A 6,746-nucleotide genomic window follows, 5' to 3' on the forward strand; every position below is an offset into this window, starting at 1 on the left:
ACTAACTTTTACTTTCCCGCAACTAACTTATTAAATCATATATTTCATTTCGGCAATAGCGTGGCTCTGCCGGTTGTTCTAAATGAAATATAATGATTTAATTTAACATTTATTTTATGCAGTTATATATTTATATAGTTATATATATAATCATAGGTACCATATATAAAATATCGGTGAATTCGGTATTTTCTATAGTGGGAACTATATTATATTAGGTGTGTGTTTAAATATTTTTATTTTCTTGGAACCATTATTTATGGTGGTTTCCTTTGTTTTACTTTTAGTTAAAAAATATTGCATAAATCAAGAATAAACCTCGAGCCTTGACAAAATTTATAATTTGTAAACTTCGTTCTTGCATTTGGTAATATATAAATTAATAAATTTAAACTTAAAATAACCTCTCTGTGGATCGATCTCGTACTTACGAAATATATTACTTGCAGACAACCTACACTTGGGTGAATTAAAATTTAAGTAGTAGCAATATGCTTCAAACCCATCGATTCACGATGCTTCTCGAATAATGGTACAGGTAAAGGCTTAGTTAGTGGATCAGCAACATTATTTGCGGAGCCGACTTTGTTCTATAGACACTTCTTCTCTTTCCACAATCTCTCGGAGGATGTGTTACTTTCTCAAGACATGTTTGGATTTCTGATGAGACCTTGGCTCCTTCGCCTGAGCAATGGCTCCCATGTTGTCACAAAACACCGGGACAGGTGCAAATCCATTAGGAATGACGCCCAACTCTTGGACAAAATTCCTTAACCAAACAGCCTCCTTTGCTGCAGCTGATGCAGCAATGTATTCGGCCTTAGTGGTGGAAAATATGAGCACTGTCTTGCTTGAAACTCTTCCAAGAGACAGCAGCACCATTGAGTATGAATACGAACCCAGAGGTTGACTTTGAGTCATCGATATCGCTTTGAAAGCTAGAGCCGGTATAGCCTTCCAATTTCAGTTCTTCACCCCCATAGTCCAAGAACAACTTATTGGTCTTTCTCCAATACTTGAGGATGTCTTTCACAGCTTTCAGTGTGGAAGACCAGGGTTTTATTGATATCTACTGACTACACTTAGTGCGAAAGCCATGACACATTGGTAGATGTCCTCTCTTGGACTCATCCATCGAGAACCGCATAACGATGGTATCAATGTATGTGGACTGGGTGAGACCAAGCAATCTTCTCGATTTATCTCTATAGATCTGTATTTCCAATACAAAAGATGCTTCACCCAAGTCCTGCATCGAGAACTTACTTGCTAACCATATTTTAGTTGATTGCAACATTCCTACATCATTCCAAATGAGTAGAATGTCATCAACATAAAGCACCAGGAATGTCACAGCACTCCCACTAACCTTCTTATACACACAGGGTTCCTCAGGATTCTTAGTAAAACCAAACTCTTTGATTGCACTGTCGAATCTGAGGTTCCAACTCCTAGATGCCTGCTTTAGACCATAAATAGATCTCTGAAGTTTGCATACCATATGCTCACTTCCGATAGATGTAAACTCTTCAAGTTGAGACATATAAATCTCTTCCTTAATATCTCTATTAAGAAAAGTTGTCTTGACATCCATTTGCCATATTTCATAGTCATACCAAGCAGCTATGGCTAGCAATATCCTTATAGACTTTAACATTGCAACTGGGGAAAATGTTTCCTCAAAGTAAACTCCTTGTATTTGAGTATAGCTTTTTGCTACCAATCGCGCTTTGAAGGTCAATACCTTCCCATCCGCCCCATGTTTACTCTTGTAAATCCATTTACACCCTATGGGAACTGTTCCCTCAGGTGGTTCCACAAGATTCCACACTGGTTCGAATGCATGGAATTCATCTCAGATTCCATATCTTCAAGCCACTTGGATGAATCGGCATTAAATAACGCTTCCTTGAAGGTCATTGGATCACATCCATTGTTAGGCCCATCATGGCCCTCTTCAAGAAGCAGACCATACCTCCTCATAGGTGGTCTCAAGACTCTCTCGGATCTTTTAGGAGCTTGTATCTCCTCTCTTGGCTCTTCGGGTGTGGGTTCTTCAATCATGGGTGTCTCTCGAACCTCTTCAAGTTCTATAACTCCTTTTTTCTATCTAATAGAAATTCTTTTTCCAAAAAGGTTGTATTCCTAGAAACAAACACCTTCGTCTCTTGGGGATGATAGAAATAATATTCAACTGAATTCCTTGGATATCCCATAAAGCAACATAAAATGGATCGACTATCCAATTTATCTTCCATTACCTGCTTCACATAAGCAAGACATCCCCATATTCTAAGATAAAAATATTTGGTACACTTACCCATCCATATCTCATATGGTATCTTATCAACTGTCTTTGAATGGACATTGTTCAACAATAGTGCCGCTGTCTCAAGCGCATATCCCCAAAAGGATGGCGCCAACTGCGAGAACCCTATGATAGATTGAACCATGTCCATCAAAGTCTGGTTACGATGCTCCGAAACACCATTCAGCTGTGGTGTAGCAGGCGGAATCCACTGCGAGAAAATCTCATTCTCCATAAGATACTCTTGGAACTCGGCACTCAAGTATTCACCACCTCGATACGATCGAAGTGACTTGATGCTTCGTCTAAATTGTTTCTCTACTTCACTTCTGAATTCTTTGAACCTTTCAAAGGCTTCAAATTTGTATTTCATCAAATACACATACCCATACCTCGAAAAATCATCGGTACAGGTGATGAAGTAGGCATGTCCATGCTTAGTGGTGATACTAAGTGGATCGCACACATCGGTATGGATCAAATCCAATAATCCTTTGGCTCACTTCACATGGCCCTTAAAGGAAATTTTGGTCATCTTTTCTTTTAGACAGAATTCACAAGTTGAGAGAGAATTAATATCAGACATATCAAACATGCCTACTCCCACAAGCTTGTTCATCTTTCATAGAGAAATATGTTCTAATCGAACTTTCCATAATTGTGCCGAATTTAGAGTATCTTGTTTTCGCTTGTTTGTTGTTGTTATTGCATGGACATTGTTTAGTGGAATATCTTTAAATTTTAAGTTATAGAGATCGTTTTCAATTTCTCCCGTACCAATCAAAAATTCATTCTTGTAAATGTTGCAAACATTTTTGCTAAATAAACAAGAATATCCATCTTTATCAAGCATAGAAATGGAAACAATATTTTTCACCAAATCAGGTACAAATAAAACATCTCTTAAAATTAACTTATCATTGTTCAAAAGTAAGTAAACATCTCCAATAGCTTTGGCAGCAACTCTTGCCTCATTGCACATCCTCAAGAAGGTCTCACCTTCCCTAAGTCTCCTACTTCTTCCCATCACCTGCAAATCATTACAGAGATGTGAGCCACAGCCGGTATCTAATACCCAAGAAGTAGAGTTAATTGAAATGTTTACTTCAATATAGAACATACAATTTCCAGAACCATTCTGGTCAAGATATTCTCTGCAGTTACGCCTCCAATGTCCAGACTTCTTGCAGTGATGACAGATATCAACTGTCTTGTCAGCCTTAACTGGTATGGCTGCCAAAGAGAGATTCGGAGCTTGCCTCTTCAAGGGCACATTCTTCTTGGGACGTTGGAAAGAACGCTTCTTTCCCTTCTCATGTGGACCAGTCTTCGTACCAGATGAATAACCCACATAAAAAACTGACTTATCTTTCTTGATGGAGGACTTAAATGTAACAAGCATATTCACCAACTCCTCAAGGGTATACTCTAGCTTGTTCATGTTGAAATTCACCACAAAAGGATAAAATGAGCTAAGCAGTGACAAGAATAGCACGTCAGTGGTCAACTCCGATAGCAACATAAGATCCATGCCAACGAGCTTATCCACAAGCCCAATCAACTTTAGGTCATGCTCATGGACCGAAGCTCCATCTTGCATCCTCAAAACACCTCTGCAGCTCATCATTCATTGAAACCTACATATAACACTTTGCTCGCAAGTCATGGTCACAGCAATCCTTGTAAGTCTGTAATTCCTCAGGAGTGCAGCTATTCGGAGCCTCAACAGGGGGCGACTCAGTCAGTGTATATGCTATCCTTTTCGAATTCAAGACGATTTTTAGGTTTCTTAGCCAATTGAGGTAATTAGGTCCGGTTAAAATTTGTTTGTCGAGTATGGCAGATAACGAGTTGCGAATCGAAGATATTGTCAAATTTGTACTGAAAAGTAAAAACATACAAATGTTAATGACTATTTTAAAATATTTAGTAAGATATAAAGTATGGACTTTTACTTCATAAATTTTCACTCTCACTATTTTGACAATTTTCACTACCCTCTAGTGAAAATGGGAAACTCCTTTCCTCATTAGGTACGTAAGGTCCAATTAGCAAATGATGATCCCAAGTAATATCAGCCAATCATAATTTCTAAAAGATAGTTTCCAATTGCATCTCCATGCAACCCTCTACATAAACTTTTGTCTCACGTTTGATTAGGACCCAATAATATGACGTCGTTCATCTTTACGCGTCAAGCCTTACCCATCGACGTTGAACCTTAATGGATGGTCGTCATGAGTTCCCTCAATAATATGAGCCGAAATCATGGGAGTTCCATGTAGTTCATATCACCATGTCAATGGATGTCACAGCTTTCCGGTGTCCAGGGCTCCCCGAATAATATAAACCGAGCACTGAGCACGGGTAGCGTTCATCATGCATCCATTGTCGATGGAACACATGTAAATTATAAACACTTTTATAATTCCTCTTTTCGGGCTTGATATTAATTTTGAATCTTAATCAAAATGAGGTTTTTAATTTTGAAAGGTCTCATCATTATTTTTATTTAAAAGCTCGCCATCTTTGATCGTATGTTTACCGGATTCATGCAACTTTGTTATTATAATAATAATAATGCACATACTCATTATTTATAATATATCATGCATATATTATAAACAGTAAACTAAACAAGGATGATCAATCGTCCCAACACTAATGGCCCGTGTGAGCCAAACACGGGACTAGGTCCAATCCTAGGGAATGCATGGGATGCAAATGCATAATTACATAAGCTTCCAATATTTACATGACTTTGATCTTCGTAATCATCAAGGCCCACCATCTTCCAATCTTGATCTTCCACTATACTAATATTTACAAATAAATATTCATGGCAAATAGGAATACATCTCATGGGGTGGGAACGGACTATAAACCAAGCCCACTTATAAATTGATAATTATTACAATCATTCAACACAAAATATCTTAACATACACCTAGCAAATTGGGCTTGGGCTTTTTATCATCCTTCATGCATAATATCACATATCATACACCATCAATTAATTACCACAATAATCAATTGATCCAATATAATATATCTTGATCCAATCACTAACCGCCACGATTATAAATTAAATTAACAAAGTAAACAAACTCTTTTATTTACTTTCTAATTAATTTATTTATAACCGAATTTCTTGTAAATCACAATTTACTATAAATAATTAAAGTCCAACTTCAATTATTTATTTAATGAGAAAATAAATACAAATTTTGTGTTAACCATTTAATGGTCCAACAACTCAAGGCCCATGACACTTTGATATTCAAAAACAATTTTGGAAACCCTAGTCGTCATCGTCGTTGCCGGATCTCCGTTGCCGGATTCCAACCAACTTACAAAAAAAATTTATTTTTATTAAAAAATGGGAGGGGCATTTAGGGCAGTCCCATGCTGCCCGAAATGGGCAGCCCCTTGGGCAGCAACATGGTGCCGAAACAGCCCCTCAACCTTCTCTCGAATTTTTGTCGAATTTTTTGATATGGTTAGAAATAGACCTCAATATAATATCAAGTATTTGCTACAAAAAAAAAGTAATCATAGATATGATATCACTTGAAAGGTGATCGATTATGGTGCCCGGAAGCGCAACGGAATTTCAAAAACAAGAAAACCAAGCACCCCTTTAGTGTGAAGCAAATAACAAAACAAAGCACAAAATGTCATACACAGTGTGTGTAGTAATTTTACCTATCAATAATAAAGGATTGATGATGGCTCCAACTAAGTTGTTAAACAACTTAGCTCTTCAATGGGTGGACAATCTACAAGCTTCCTATGAGCACTCCTTGCTCAAAATCAAGCCCACCACCAACAAGGAAGATCCCCTCAAATTTTGCACTAGAAAAACTAGAGTATTTTTCTTTGAGAAGGGTAAGCTTTCCTCAACAATTGAAGAAGCAAAAATTACAAGAAATATGAATGAAAATTTTCGTCCATCACTAGCTTGAGGAAAGAAGGGAAAAGTTTCTTGGTATATGAAAAAGTAAAAAAGTGAATGTCATGCCATGCTTTGTTTATTGAAAAAGTTGTCTCCAACCCTTCACCTCCCAAGTATGCAATTCTATTTGGGCTTGTAACATTTACAAAGCACATGGAATTTTATTTAAATATCTCAAACACATTTGAGATCAATTAAACCTTACTTGATTTTACTTAAGCCCACTAGTTGAATAATTATTTTCTATTGGGCTCTACAAGACCCAATGTTATTTAATTAATTCAACACTTAAATTAATTTAATTATTTAGACTCTACTAGGTCAACTAGTGTTTAATTAATTCAGCAGTTGAATTAATTTAATTTAGTCCATAATAATGTTTATGAAAATCACAATTTTCAAATACATTATTCACTTGGCTAACTTTTAATTTAGGAACACTTCCACAAATTAAAAATTACATTCTCCTTATAGAAGTCAAAC

The sequence above is a fragment of the Primulina huaijiensis genome, chromosome 11, assembly GCF_012295235.1.
Source record: "Primulina huaijiensis isolate GDHJ02 chromosome 11, ASM1229523v2, whole genome shotgun sequence".
In the NCBI taxonomy this organism is placed as follows: Eukaryota; Viridiplantae; Streptophyta; class Magnoliopsida; order Lamiales; family Gesneriaceae; genus Primulina; species Primulina huaijiensis.